This window comes from Euprymna scolopes, chromosome 29 (assembly GCF_053919585.1).
Source record: "Euprymna scolopes isolate OS-2025 chromosome 29, ASM5391958v1, whole genome shotgun sequence".
NCBI classification, from domain to species: domain Eukaryota; kingdom Metazoa; phylum Mollusca; class Cephalopoda; order Sepiida; family Sepiolidae; genus Euprymna; species Euprymna scolopes.
The window spans coordinates 114,875,893-114,892,452 of record NC_136510.1 but is presented as its reverse complement, the minus strand read 5'-3'; the positions used below and the strand labels follow the sequence as shown (position 1 = coordinate 114,892,452).

At 37.7% G+C, this 16,560-nt stretch overlaps 1 protein-coding gene across 1 annotated transcript in view; it reads right to left on the bottom strand.

The window, feature by feature from the left end:
• LOC145252835 (uncharacterized) overlaps window positions 1-14,385 on the bottom strand; it is a 35,487-nt gene extending 21,102 nt beyond the window's left edge. Inside the window, exon 1 of the mRNA XM_080112807.1 lies at window positions 14,273-14,385. The gene's annotated coding sequence lies outside the window, so the exon portion shown is untranslated. The remainder of the gene's footprint in view (window positions 1-14,272) is intronic.
• Window positions 14,386-16,560: the final 2,175 nt, after the last annotated feature.

Here is a 16,560-nt window from a genome sequence, read left to right as displayed (position 1 = left end):
GGTGCCCCGATTGAAATTCTGACTGATAATGCCGCCACATTTCGATGTCAAGAATTTCAGAAATTCGTGCACGAATGGGGGATTAAAATGCATTATCGGTGTGCATATTATCCCGAGGGTAATGGTATAGCAGAACGGTGTCACCGCACCATCAAAAGAATTGCAGCCAGGACGCAGTGCTCTATTCCAGAAGCTGTGTACTGGTATAATATAACACCCAAGGACAATGCAACACCAGCAACTGCACCAGCCAATGGGATTTACCAATATGAACAGCGTGTGAAAGAAGTTGATGCCATACCATCAGTGGTGAGTGTTGTCAATACACCATATCAGGTGGGAGACCTTGTTTGGATAAAACCCCCAAATGCTGGGTGCACTACGAAATTTTTCCGGGGAAAAATAGACGAATCATAAGTCCTCAGACCATGTTGATTGGTGGCATACCACGTCACGTAAAAGATATCCGCCCTTGTTATACCTCTTCTGATTCTGAGGACGATGAGGAGGATCACACACCGTTCAGAGATGATCCTGATCACTTACTGCCCCTTCAGGTGAGCATAGAAACACCACCAACAGAACCAGATGAGGGAATGATGGGACATACTGATGACAATAGTGAGGAGAGCGATGGACACAAGGAAGTAATGCCTCATCGAAATACTCGACAGAGACGAATACTGCCCACCCCCCGTGATTGCGAAACCCCGCGAGAAGGGATGATGGAGCATACCGAGGAGATGACGCCTCCGATTCTTCGGAGAAGTACCCGACAAAGACGGATACTGCCCCCCTGCCCTGATTGTGAGACACCGCCTATGGAACCACGAGACGGGATAATGGAACAGACTGGTAGTAATGATGGTGGTAATGAAGAAAACAGCAATGAGGAAGTGCTGCCCCCAATTCTTCGAAGGAGTACCCGCCAACGACGATTGCCCGCATGTCCTGTTTGTGATCATGAGATCAGGGGGGAGTGTGGAGAAATGCGTGACTTACCTGGATAGACCACGTGCGGGTCGGTCACCAAAAATAAATAAAGAGAAAGAAAAGAAACGGTCAAGACTCTTATTTATAGAGTAGTGATCACGTGAGTTGGAAGAATATGCAAATAGAGGTGAACGATTTTGCGATATAAAAAGCCTGTGTTGTTAAGAGGAGCGGCAGACTGTTGGCAGAAGTCAGTGCTGTCAGACGTGCTTTAGAGTTTTGTTATTATATGCTGTGTTCGCTTGTTGGGAGAGAGAAAAGAGAAGAGGAGGAACCAAGAAGACATTCTGCAGATACTTGACTTTGTGTTGGTTTTAGAAATGGTTATGTTGCATCCAATATATACCCGAGTTCTTGTTACTATATTTCTAAATTTTTTAAATGAGAATTGGTTATTAAAATTATTTAGAATTTTGGACTACTGTTCTCATTTTGAGTGTCATTTTGGAATTTCAGTCAATGTAACCCCAGAACTTCTTCAGGTGTATCTTGTTGGACTTGGGAATGTTTTTGTCAAACTTGGGAATCTGCACGGAATTTTAGATGGAATACTGTATTTACTTTCCAGAGGTAGCACACTCTCATTCTGTCAGCCATGACTGGATAAAGGTCTTAAGTAATTCACAATTTTAATGTTCGGTCGCCCACACTGAGGATTGAACCTTCAACCTTCAGGAGAATATGTGGAGGAGTGGGGTGCCCACTTATGTAATTGGCAATGCCATCCACCATGTTGTAAGGTAGGTGAAAGAAGCAAAAGTCACGTAATAAAAGCATGTGGTATGCCATCATACGATAAAAACAAAAGAAAATATATTTACAGCAAAATACAAGAGTAATAGTAAGAATAGAGATAGTAAAAGTTCAATGAGAAGAGATTATGAGTAATGTTACCTGCATTATAGTATTTGATGAGAGGTCGACGACAAGGTCAGGAAAGTGGATTGGCCATGCCAGCCTAGAGTGTGTTATCATCACATCTTGTTGAGAATTTCAGCAAAAAGAGAATGATATAAAATGGAAATGAATGTAACTGTATCGCCACCTGGTGGCAAGGCATGGTGTTACCAGAGTTGAAGGGTGATAATGACGTTTACCTTAAGGTCCTCTATTTGTGTCTGTGTCTGGTAGAGAACTTAGTTCCCATAAATATCACTCTACAGTTGAATTTTTCCAAGTACTCTAACCACAGAGCACAAGTCCTTGCACAAAGACCTGTGATGCAGTGGATAAATTACTCTAACCACGGTACTACTGTCAACTATAAAGTGATATTCTCTAGAAGGTTGAAGGTTCAATCCTCAGTGTAGTTGACTAAAAATTACAATTGTGAATTACTTTGGATCTATATCCAATTATGGCTAATGGAACAAGAGTATACTACCCCGTGAAGTAAATAAGGGTTCTGTTTAAAATTCTGTGCAGATTCCCAAGTGCGACAGAAACAAGTGTTGTGACAATAAAGAGCCAACAATAAATAAGGCAACACAGTGGTACATTTAAAACAGTGAATATTTACAGAAGCACAGAATAGTATGTCACAGAAAGACTGCTCCTAAGTTTCATCATAACTTCTCTATACATAGTATCAGTAAAAGTCCATATAGTCAGTAAATAGAGTAAGCCATCATATTATCAAACATTATTTCAGATCAAGCATGCTTCAAGACTGCCTTTCTGCTTTGTAGCTCTGATCAACTAAGCATGGACTTTGACAACATAATAAATTACTTTGCTTCTAAAGAAGCTCAAAAAGTAAAAATTCAAGAAATTTGTTCGTTAGATAATTAAAAGAAAAACTTGTTGTTTATCCAATCAATTGTTTTCATAATTTTTTCAGTCAATATTATAATTTTTTTTGTCTTTCAAGAAAACAAAAAACTTTGTCTCTGCATGGATATAGATAAACAAGGACTTATAAACTTTCATTGATGTATTAGCATAACAAACCAATTTGACAAAGTGAAAAATAAAAATAAAATAAGGAATTTTGGTTAAAAGCAAAGAACCTTACCTCATGCATCGTGCGGCTCGTGTTAGGAAAGAAAAAAAAGAAAAGAAAAATGGCTGCCCCCTGGTATTTATGGACTGATGATCACGTCATGTGACGAGAGGGGGGAGGGGGTATGCAAATGAGATGTGGTTGGGTTTCTCTATAAAAGAGCCCTCTTCTTTATTTTGGGCGTCAGTGTGGAAAGTGCAGAGAGAAGAGAACAGTTGGATTTGAGTTTGAGACTTGATCTGAGGTTGAGTTCAAATTTAACATCAAGCTATTTCGACACAGTGACAAAAATGGGTGACCGAGTAAGACTGAGCAGCGATATCCTGAGGCCATTTACTGGAGGTGACGTGGTTGCGTTGCTTAACAAGCTGAACTTGGTGGCAAGGCTGCAGAAGATCAAGGATGTAGCCACGTTAATACCAATGTATTTGGAAGGAAGTGTTCTAGTGGTCTATCTAGAAATGGGAGAGATGGATCAGGCCATTACTGAGAGCATTGAAAACCGGTTAAAGACTGCATTTTCTGAGAGCGCATTTGAGGCTTACAACAAGCTCAAAAGAGTCACCTGGCCTGGGGAGTCTGTGGACGTGTACGTGGCAGAGATAAGGTGACTAGCAGGATTGGCTGGATATGGGGGACGCAGCCTTGAGAAGACTGTAAAGCTGGCGCTTGTAACTGGTTTCTCTGATCGCATCTCCATGGAACTGCAACGACTTACTGATATTGAAACCATGGAGGTGGAGGAGATTCTAAGGCATGCTAGAGTTTTGGCGAAACAGTCCGGTGAGCTGGGGGCGGTTGCCACTGCTGTGGCAAACAGAAAGGAGCGACCAGTGATGAAGGCCGTGGATTTACCGGTAAATGCTTTCAATGTCAAGGATCACACCTGATGAGAGACTGTAGGGAGCCACGGCCAGACATTATCTTATTACTACGAGCGTCGCCAACTCTTGGAATGGAACCAGCAAGGTTAGAGTGGTGAATGGCAGAGAAGTGGAATGCTGTGGAGAGGCTGATGTGGAGATTGTAGTAAGGAATATGCCATTGTGGCTAAGAGTGATCGTGCTGGATAGACTGGTTGCAGGAATTGATGTGGTGCTGGGCCTGGACGCGATAGACTGACTGGGAGGAGCTACTATTGCTAAAGGCCAGGTGAAGTTTGGCAATCAGAGTGCACCGGGAATAACAGGAAGTGTAACCAGGGGTGATACCAACCAACCGTTGAAACCCCGACCATGTCTGATTGAGGATGATGACTTTCGAGTCTGTTTCGATGGCAAAAAATGGATGGTAGAATGGCGATGGACCGCGGAGCCACCTGTATTGACGAATTGGGTCAGCTGCTACAAAAGCACACTGAAAGGAGCTGCAGTTTCAAAAAGAAGTTGAGAGATGGATAGATGAAGGAATATTAATGCCGTGGTCAGGGAAAGTTGAAGGAATTTTGCCACTTATGGCTGTGGTCCAACCTATTAAGAAGAAAGTTAGACCAGTGTTGGATTTCCGTGAGCCAAACAGGTTTGTCGATTGTTACACAAAGGACGGAATCCACGTGTGTGAAGAAGTTGTAAGGAAATGGAGGAGGATGAAGCAGGCAACTAAAATTGTGGCCCTGAAGTCAGCCTACCTCCAACTTCATGTGGATGAGAAATTGTGGAAATATCAATTGGTAGAGTACAAAGGTCAAGTTTATTGTCTGACCAGATTAGGATTTGGTCTGAACTCCGCACCAAAGATAATGACGGCAGTTCTTAAGACAGTGTTGGCCAAAGACGATGCAGTGAAGAGAGACACCTGCTCTTACATCGACAATGTACTAGTGGATGAAACAAAGGTGACTGCGGAAAGGGTGAGAGAGCATATCAAAGCATATGGACTGACGACAAAACCGCCTGAGTCACTGGAAAATGGAATGGCTTTGGGATTTTGACTACAGAAAAATAAGGCAGGAAAATTGATGTTTGGGCGAGGAAATGAGATCCCTGAAGCCAAGGTTGACCTAGCCAAGAGAGAGCTTTTCTCTATATGTGGAAAGCTGGTTGGCCACTACCCAGTAGCTGGATGGCTGCAAACTGCGTGCAGTTTTATTAAAAGGCAGACTGAGACAGACAGTTGGGAAGATGCAGTTGATCAAAAAGTGCTTCTCATGATACAAGAAGTCATTGCAGAAGTGAAAAAAATTGACCCTGTGAGAGGAGAAATGCATGTAAAGGAGGGCCATGAAGGGGTGATATGGACTGATGCCAGCAGTGTAGCATTAGGGGTATTATTGGAAATAGGAGAAGTGGCTGTTGAAGATGCTGTTTGGCTATGCAAAAAGGATGATAGTGCCCATATCAATGTTGCGGAACTCGATGCTGTGATGAAAGGCATCAATCTGGCTCTAAAATAAAACAGATGGGCTGACAAGAGTCAAGAAAGCCTGGCTACACAAGGAAAGAGACGGGGCTCCAGCATGTTGTGCAGTAGAGAATTTAAAAGACCTGCATAACCTGCATCATTTTGGAAAGGAACGGACCCTTTACCTGGCAAGAAAAATAAACCCGCACATCACAATGCAAGACGTCCAATAGGTGGTGAAACAATGTAGGGAATGCCAATCAATCGACCCTGCACCGGCTAGACATGAAAAAGGGGAACTGCATGTTGAAGAGAATTGGCGGAGATTGGCCATTGACATCACACATTATCAACATGAACCGCATGTAACTATGATTGATTGTGAGCCTGGAAGAGTAGTGATATGGCGGAAAATCAAGAATGAAACAGCAGAAGAGGTAAAGAGAGTTATCGAGGAGGTTTTTATGGAAAGGGGGCCAGTAGAAGAGGTGTTGGTGGATAATGGTACGTCTTTCCGCTCGGAAGTTTTTAGAGACTTATGTGCGAAGTGGAATGTGAGGCTATATTTTAGAGCTGCATACCGTCCAAGTGGAAATGGAATTATAGAGAGGCACCATCGCACTATAAAAGCTGTGGCATCAAGAAGCCAGATTTCGCCCCAAGAAGCAGTTTTTTGGTACAATATGACGCCGAAGGCTGGTCAAGATGAAAATGCAGTGCCGCACCAGTCTATTTTTTTCTTATGGATGGCGACATTCATTGGCTGTAACACAGAGAGAAGAACAGGCCTGCGTGAACATCGCAGTTGGTGAAGAGGTGTGGGTGAAACCACCCAATTCTCGTTGCACGAATCGCTGGGGAAAAGGTACAGTGACTGAAGTACTCTCCAAAAACAAGGTAGCGATTGACGGAATGCCTCGTCACATTTTAGATATACAGAGAGTCTCCTTGCCATCAGAGGAAGGGGAGGTTGATGCTGATGTTGAAGTGTCTGAAGAAGAGCCTCTTCAACGATCGCACCGTGAACGAAGATGCCCAGCGTGGATGGCAGACTATGATACTAATTATTGATCTCAGAGATCAAGGAGGCAGAGAGAAGAGAACAGTTAGATTTGAATTTGAGACTTTTGATCTGAGGTTGAGTTCAAATTTAACGTCAGGAATTTGAAATAAAAGATGAATTGCTGATCCTAGATGAATAATTATGTTGTAGAAATAACACTTCTTTTAAAACATCCAGCAAACAAGGGTTATTTCTACAAACTGATGACAATATTGAATGCTCATGTTTATATGTCCTTATTTGGGATTCATGTCCTTGTGCCGTCAGCAATATTGCCTCATGTGGGAGGCGTAAGTTCTATGGTGCTCTTTGTAGGTCCTTACTGAAAACTATCAAATAATCATATTTAAAAAAAATGATTTTTGTTTTTTAATTTTAGTTTTAGTGTGCTATTATTTATAACAGATTGAAGCCTAAATCAAGTATAAAACGTTTTTATGACCGTTTGGTACAAAAGAACAGTAGTCGGATTTTTAACCGACGAAATGGGGGGGGGGTTAGGCAACTCAAAGCACCAAAACACAAACTTTACATAAAAGGAGGAAAAATAATGAAATCGCCTCCTTATGTGGTAACTCCTCCATGATTTTGGGGTAAAGTGGCATACATCGATGTTGGAATACCCTGGCCAAATCACCATTAAAAAAAATCGCCCCCACATATAAAACTCAAAAATCGAATGGGGAACTCAAAAACAAAATGAAACAAACTTTTTTCTCATGCATACCTATTATTTTATTAAAAACGAATTACTATTTTGTTCTCTTTCTTACTAAAATAAATATAATTATTAATTCTTTTATTAATTCTTTTTCACTGAAAATGAAATAAATAAATAAAATAAAAAACTCCAATCACTTCTTGGCCAAGTAAAACAACAAATAAGTAACAAACAAGAATTTTTTTCTGAACACAAAATATTAGGAAACCAAAACACTGCTTGTATCAAAATTATCAATATATAATTGAAAAACATTGATTTAAAAGTCTACATAAGAAAATATAATTTTAATAAAACAATTAGAAAATTTGCCAACCATCCTATCTTCTACATTAAAAAAATCAATAAAAAATGAAAACAAAACAAACACAAAAAACATAAACATGAACACTAACCATCGTCAAAAAAATTAATAACTAACAAGTAAAAATTCATAATGTCCTCCCCAGAAAAATAAACAACAATGGCCCCTAAACAATAAACATTTTCTCCTTAAGATATATTAGCAACTATTTTGCATTGCATTTCTGCACCAGCATATCCAGATTCTTCCCGGCATCTGCTCAAAAACGCTTGTGAAAGTTTGGAAAAATTGTGGTAACAAAACTGCATAAGTACCAAAAATACTTTTATGCTATTTTTACAGTTTTGTTTCATCATATCAAATTTGAAATAGACATCTGTAAAAGAAAAAGAAATTTCCGTTTCTTCCATTTTTCATTCTGGTTTGTAATATAAACAAAAAATAGAATAGTGCTGCAAAGCAGGGACAAGGCAAATCTCTATAAATATTTTATTAAATATCGTAACATTACATAAAACGCTGCACCGATCGTGCTTTGATCTTTAAAAGCAAATGTTCACTTTTAGAATATTTACATGCAAAACACGGCAAGCCACAAAAGAATGTACCTTCAATATTATAGCCCTAGAATGAATGTTTTCTGTTTCCCTTGTGTCAAACTGATCAATGACATTGTCAAAATCTATTTGTCTTGTAAGTTTGTTTTCAATAAACAGAAGAGCCAGATTCGAGTCTCGACTGACTCATAGTTGACCGGTGGTAATTTTTTTATAAGTTTCATTTCGGAGAAACTTCTTTCACACGATGCCACAGAAGCACATATTGTCAGAAGGAATTTTAAATCCAGCATAAGATATGGCAATGACTCAATAAAGTCACACTTGATGACGAACTGCAGGAATTGCAATATAATCCAGTGCTTAGCTTCCTTCAAGTTTATTCTGGCTGCTTATAGGTGTTGTCTAGCATGGAATTTCAGGACAAAGGTCTTCTTCAGATAGCTCATCATACACAGTTGTGAGCTTGGTAACAGACAACTGTATTTCTTCCTTGCCGACACAAATAATATGATCAGGTTGAATGGCAGAAAAAGTCAACAAAATGTCATTCACTGCCTGTACTCTGGTATCCAACTCAATATGGAAACGGTTCAGACACTCTAACATTGCGTTCTTAGTCTCCTGCAGCAATGACAATCCAGCATCTCTTGCCTCCTTTTCTAGCATTCTGTTCTTTTTTCAGATTCTCCTCTCTGTAGAGATATCAAGTTCTACAGATTTTGCAAGTACTTGCTGAACAGCATTGTCAATAACATTCATATGCTGCTCTTCCAAAATGACCTTAAGATCACTTAGTTTGATAGCAACAATGCCCAGGGTAATACCTAGTGTTTGCATGTACTTCTGAGCTATGTTTACTTCTTATAAAATGTCACTCCAGAATAACAAAAAAACAATGAAAGAAAAGTCGCATAGAGCTGGCAATAGATTGTACACAGCACCTCTTGTCTTGTCGCTTTCTTCGACATCACACAGAGCTTCAATAGCTATCACAAACTGGTTAAACCTCTGTATCACCGGCTTCACTGCATCAGCATGTGCACTCCAACGAGTTGTGGACAAGCTCTTCACTGTAAGACCTGTGTACTTTACTAACACATCCCAGTGATGGGTTGACAGAGCAAAAACAAGTGTACAGTGCCTCAAGACTTCAAAAAATATTACACAAGAGAGATAATTAGGAAATAAATGTATCCCACAAAGGTTCAAAGAATGCTTAGAACATGTGGAGAAAATAGAGAAGGCTTACTGAAAAATGTGCTTGTGTCTGTCTGTCTGTACTGCGGGCTGAGAAAACCCCCCCGAAAAGATCGAAGATAATGACCATGGTTTTTTAATGCCCAGTCTTGCACAGTTCTCAAAAAATCACATCTCACATGTGATTTTGAGGTGTGTCTGGACACCATAAAAGCAAGTTGCTGGGGGAAGTGGGTGGAAGTGTTCAGACCAATGTACAGTGCACATTGTGCTGCGACTCGTCAGATTTCTTGATACAAGCTGTGTAGAGTGAACTTTGGTGTGCGTCTCGTCAGACTTTTTTGATTCAAGCTATTTCAACTTTTTGTTACGTTATGGACAGGTTCAACCTAAAACTAATTCTAGAGTTTGACGGCTCCCCTGCTGGCCCCTGTAGTTGAATGGTGGGAAAAGGTATTGCCTAATCCACATGGGGTTTAGACTCATGTAGTACCATTGATTATGCAGATGATTGTTGATGTCATTCTGACTAAAAATGAGCGTGTACAGCAGCCAACATCTGCATATATTGATGATGTGTATGTGGATGAGTGAATTATGGCTGCAGCGCACATGAAGGAGCATCTCTGCAATTTTGGCCTCCTCAGCAAGGGACCAGAAAGGCTATGGGATGGTGCATGAGTGCTTGGTGTGCAGATCTGGAAAGAGAATAATGTCCTATATTGGAAACGAGGAAACAAGATCCTAAACATGCCCGACATTGCTATGCGGCAAAGCATATTTTCTCTGTGTGGAAAGTTGGTAGGGCACCACCCTGTGAGCGGCTGGCTTTGTGTTGCATTAGCATTCATTAAGTGGAGAGTGTTCAATGTTACCGCTGGATGGGATGATGAAGATCATGATGCCCCTCTCAACACAATGTTCGGGGAGGTCCTCACTAGGGTTCGCGAGGAAGACCCAGCGCTGGGTAGATGGTGTGTCAATGGCCGAGATCTCAGTGTGTGGATTGACTTGAGCTCTCTTGCCACTGGCATGTCACTAGTCCATGATGGGGCGGTGATTGAGGATGCTTGCTGGCTACAACCAGAAAAGGACTCCCAGCATATAAACTTTGCAGTGCTTGATGCCGTCATCAAGGGGATAAACTTGCCAATCCTGTGGAAATTGTCCAGACTGCGACTGTTCACTGAGTTTGCCTACATCCACAAGTGGATTTCAGATACCCTTACCAGGAGGACCAGGGTATGAACCAAAGCCACAAGCGAGATGCTCATCTGATGGTGGCTTGACACAATTGTGAGGCTGATACAAGAATACGTGCTGTAAATAGAGGTGTCCCTGGTCAAATCCCGCCTGAACAAGGCAGATTGTTTGACAAGAGTACCTCAAAGATGGCTTGATACCACCAAGAGAGTCATTGAACCCGTACAACCTAACTGTGCCAAGTCAGTGAACCCCATTTACTTTAATCGAATCAAAGAAGTCCACCAGCAAAGCGGGCACCCTAGGATCAAGCACTAAGTTGGTTGATTCAGGAGTGCAGAAGGCAGACATCAGCAGAGTGATCAAAAGCTGTGTGGCTTGCCAATCCATCAACTCAGCACCTGTTCACTGGGAGAAAGGGAGGTTGGGGTGAGGGACAACTGGAGCCGGCTGGCAATAGATATTACTCACCATAACGGTGAGGATTTCCTGACGCTCATTGACTGCGGCCCATCCAGGTTTGTGATATGGCAGTTGCTGCACTGGCAAGATACAGCCGCCATCATCCATCAGTTAAACAATGTTTTACTTGAATGAGACCTTTCAACAGAGATACTAACCAACAATCACACCGCATTCACCAATGAACAATTCAGAAAGTTTGCTGATGGCTGGGGAGTACACCTGCAGTTCCAATGTGCCCACGTACCAAGCGAAAATGAAGTCATTGAGCGGAACCGCAGAACTGTAAAGAACATCACAGCCAGGACAAACTGCATGGTTTCTGAAGTGGTCTACCTGCATGACGTGACCCCAAAGGATGATATCTTATCCTCCATGGCACCAGCCACTGCATTGTACACATCAGGATAAAAGGCATTGAGACCAACCCATTGCCCGAACTGGAAACAACTGGAGATAGATTAAAGGAAGGGGATGTAATCTGGATTAAAAACCTGCATTCTTTCAGCTGCAATAAAATCAGAACATTTGACAGTTCTTAATAACAGTTTCTTAAACAAATGTTATCAAAAGCAAGCTAAAATGGTTATTTGACCCAAAAAACAAATTGTGTCTAGCATTATTTGAGAATAAGGGAAAACGATGGACACTTTTTACAAGTAGCGGCCATTTTTTCATAATCTCAGCTAATGCTAGACACAATTAAAATAAAATTAAACATGTTAAAGTGAGTAAAATCACTAAAAACTTATTCAAAAAGGTAGATTTTGATAACATTTATTTATTATATATTTTTTGCACCTATGTGTATTGTAAAACAAACCCATAATTAATTTTCAATTCATGAAACTCATTTTAACTGTCTTTAAAATAATTTTTAAAATATATACTTGCATTTTTATCTTGGCAAATTTACATTGTCTGTTGTGTCTGAGAAACGGAAAACTAAATTGTTAAATGATATCAAAGATAGGAATTACAAAAAATAATTTCTATCAGTAATTTGCGATTTTATTGCCTTAAATTACCCCTCCCATATAGACTGAAACCAAAGAAGAAATCTCACCAAAAAGTGTGTTTTGTGTAGAGGTGTAAAAAGTTTTGAATTCACTAATTCCATTAATGCCCACCTTTATTTTACTTTGTTAGAAGTTTTTTTTTTCACATTATTTTACCACCCCTTGTAAAGTTTGCCAATGCTGGCTAGAAGACTCTGGTCATATATATATATATATAAACAAATGATTAATAAAACATGTTAAAAGACATCTTGAAAAAGAGTTAAAAACATATTTAACATTTATATATATATATATATATATATATATATATATATATATAGAACCACTTAATCCTTTCTTTGTAATTTTTTTTCACAGTTTAAAAAAAATGAAACGAGTGACTTCAAATGTACTATTAAAAACTTCAAAAGTACAGGGTCTTAAATTTTTCAATCAAAAATCGCCAAAAAGATTCTTCAATGATGAATTTTTTAAAAGAGTTTTTAATATTTTGGAAAAAAAAATTTGTTAATTAAAAACTTAAAAATTACATAATCTACGATAAACAAATTCTATTTCTGACTATTTTCGCACCTTAGCATGGCTGAAAAATTGGGGGAAGGGTCACCCCGGGTGGATCAACTCCCCCTCATCTCTCCCTTAGTTACGCCATTGCATCCAAGCTACGTGGGTCGACAATAAACTGACACTATAAAGTCAGTCGTTCAAGCAGTTACCAATTTCTTACTTGAACGACTGTCATATTGAATTCCATCATTTCACTAGGTGTATCAGAATTTTGGGGGGAATTTTTGACACCCTTAACATGAAACTGCGAATAAAATATAAAAAACTAGTAATTTCTTTTAAAAATGGGTTGTTTATTTTCTTTATGGAATATACTTCCAAATAAACTATTAAAGCTGTTTAAAAAATAATAGAAATATTATTTTTTTTATTTTTTAAAAAACAGTGTTTACAAATTGAAGATAAAAGATCAATAAATAAAATATTCTGATTTAAAACAAAAAAAGAATACTTTTTAGGAAATTTACCTGTAAAATCCAAAGTGTAAAACCTTTTTTTTAAAAAAACCATTGATTTTTTTTAAAGTGGAAGCTTATGTTGTGCTTAGAATGTCAAGTAAATATGGGATGCTTACAACAATTTTTTCTATTTCATTCAATGTTTTCTTAGATATATAAAAAAATTTAGTCGATAAAGAAGTATTAAAATATATCAATTAAAAACTCATGTATTTCATTAAGAGAATAAAATTTTTTTTTTAAATTAGTTAACTGTTTTTGTTTAACAATAAAAACTTATAAGTGAATGTGTTCGGTTTGTAAGTACGGAGGACCGAAATACTAAATTTGGTTTACAGCACACATTAAAAAGACATATAAATTATGTCTCTTTAAAGCACCGGAATATAAAGGCGAATAAAATCAGACTTGTCTCCCTTTATTTGAACAGTTAAAAAAAATGTGATCTCGCATTTGTTTTTAATCTTTGTTTAAAAAAGTATTTTATTTAAAAAGGACATAGAATATAAGTATAAATATGGATAAATTCTTAACAATGAACAATTGAACTACTCATCGAATAGTAGTTTTTATAGGTAAGTGATTTTTTGGAATTTATATATATATATATTTTATAATCGAAGGAAGTAAAATTTCGTTGTTTTTTTTTTTAATCTTTTTTAAGGAAAACCGATTTTAAAAAACAAATATTGCATAATTTACTATTAAACCTGTTATTTTTTTTTTTTTAATTTTTGTCTTTGCTCCTTTAATTAAAAAAAATTAGGGTTTGGATTACATTTTTCAAGAAGTTATAAGCTTCGAAAGACAGTAAGTCTAAATATCCCAGTGTTTACCGCGAATTTTTACTGAAGATTTCTGACACTGCTAACAGTACACTGATGACGTCCCACGGCCACGAATTCAGAATAGGAGCGTATGAGCAAGAAAATTCAATATCGCCTAAGATTTATTTTTACAAATTCTTTCTCTTTCATGCTTAAAAGCATAGGACATGGTGCCTTTGTTTATATTTAAGTGGTGACGCCTATGTAAAAAAAAAAATTTTAAAAAAATATGCAAACTTTCCAGACGTTGGCTTATTTTAAACAACCGTATTTCAAACAAATGGCGCCATTATAGTAAATAAATAAAATAAAATAACCACCAAAAGCAACTAATTAAAAATAATACTTACTTTTAATTTTCAATTTGCTGTTGAATGCCTAACATTTATTTTTACAATAAATCCGGTAATTTTATTCTTTTCTATGTTTAAAAAGCATAGGAAATCGTGTCTTTATTTATATGCAAACTTTCAAGAACTTTGGCTTATTTAAGCAACCATAGTAAAAAAAAAAAAAAAACTCCCAAAAGCAACTAAATTAGAGTAATACTTACTTTTTATTTTCAATTTGCTTTTGAACGACAAATCTGCTTTCAAGGAATAAACAATAAGATGTGTTAGCTAAGAGCTAGTTGTGTTTACAGCGGAAAGGAAGCCAATATTCAAGATGGCGACCGAAAAAGCAGGACCGCAGAAAATGGAAAGGGGGGGTGATCTCTTTGATGATAGTAATTGTGGCCTGGTAGACCACCACAAAACCTACCTTAAAAAACTTCTTTTTTTGTGGTTTCGGATGTGCTGAAAACGAATATCACATTTAAAATTGGGACCAGCAACTAGTTTTCACTATACTGAAAACATAATTTTTCGCATGCTTTATGTGCGGTGGCCATATTTGTTCAAAACAGAAACAACATAATGAATTTTAAAGATAATAAAGAGTTAATCATTTTTTATTATTATTATTATTATTATTATTATTATTATTATTATTATTATTATTATTATTATTATTATTATTATTATTATATTATCATTATATTATATATTATTATTATATTATATATTATTTATTTATTTTTTTTACACAGTGATCACCATCACCACTTATCAAGGCCCGGAAGCCACTCAGGGATAAGGGTTATTGCAAGTACATTACGTTAGTGTGGAGATTTGATGAAGTGTTTACTTAAGGGGGCGGTTCATTAGGAATTTGTTAACATTGGACTTGAAGACATCCAAGTTGTAGTCCGGTGGGAAGCAGGCAGACGGAACAGAGTTCCACAGGTGTGCAGTTCTAAGAAAGAAGCTTTGTTCATGGAATCCGCGTTTTGATTTAGGCACAGATATAGAGTGGGGGAAATTTTTCACAGTGGATTCAGCTAGACGAATGTTTTTCGTGAAAGATTGGCGAGGGGGGACCAGAGATTGGAGTTCCGACGAGCACCTGCCATGGAAATAACAATAAAACAAGGATAGGCTCGCAACGTCTCTTCTGTGGGAGAGAGGTTGCAGGGTAGAGAAAAGGGCATCCCCCACTAAGCCACTGTCAAGGCAGGATAGGCTGTTTTTAGCAGCTCCTGCCCAGATATGGCAACAGTATTCCATCCTTGGACGTACTTGGCTTTTATATAGATAGAGAATTGCATCAGTAGTGAGATATCTTCTGGAGCGGTAGAAGGATCCCACCATATTTCCAGTGATGATGGCAACAGACTTGATGTACGTGTTCCATTTCAGATCAGGAGTAAAGGTCAAACCCAAAAGCTTGTCAAAACACGGGGCCTCACCCAGACGAGAGCCATCCATCACAATTGATGCCAGATGGGGATCAGAGCGTTGATGATTTAAGGATAGGAGTTTGGTTTTGGATGTATTAAAGGTAACCAGCCACATCTTCCCCCACTGAACCACGCGCTCGAGATCAGAGGAGAGAGAATCAGAGAGAACTTTGTCATTTACAGCCTTTGATGTGTTGCCGTAGATGGTCGTGTCATCAGCATAGATGTCAACGAATGATTTAATTATATATTATATTATTATTATTATTATTATTATTATTATATTATTATTATTATTATTATATTATTATTATATAATATTATTATTATATTATTATTATTATTATATTATTATATATTATATTATTATTATATTATTATTATTATTGTTATTGTTGTTGTTGTTGTTGTTGTTTATTATTATTATTATTTATTTATTTATTTATTTTATTTTATTTTTTTTTGTGTGTGTAAATATCCAGATACAACAGAACACCGACCACTCTAATTTGTATTTTTATAGGTAATTGAGGTCGCTGACAACGAATCTGGTAGTCAAACTTGGGGCAAATTTACCGTTTGCATGGTATTAACCCCTGAACCCACGAACTACTTTCCATCATTTTGCAGCTTCCGTTTACGCTACGCGAGTGAGCTGTCGCATAAACGACGGCTTCAACAAGCAAACTGCCTTCTCACATAGCGTACAAATCTTCCGTGGAAAATTTGAAATTAGATGAAAAAGAAATAAAGCAACAAAAGAAAAGCACACCAAGTTGTGTGTGGGGGGGGGCGGTAAGTGTGTCAGAAATTTCGTGAAAATAGTGAATAATTCCACCCTATATTTCCAAGCTTATAACTCCTCGAAAAATGTAATACAAGCCCTAATTTTTTTTTTCAATTAAAGGAGCAAGGACCAAGGTTTCATTAAAAAAACAAAACAAAAAAAAACAACGTGTTTTTTTTTTTTAAAAAAGGTTTTAAACTTCGGACTTTACATACAGGTAAATTTCTAAAAAAAACAGTTCTTTTTTTTTGTTTTAAATTTGAATATATTATTT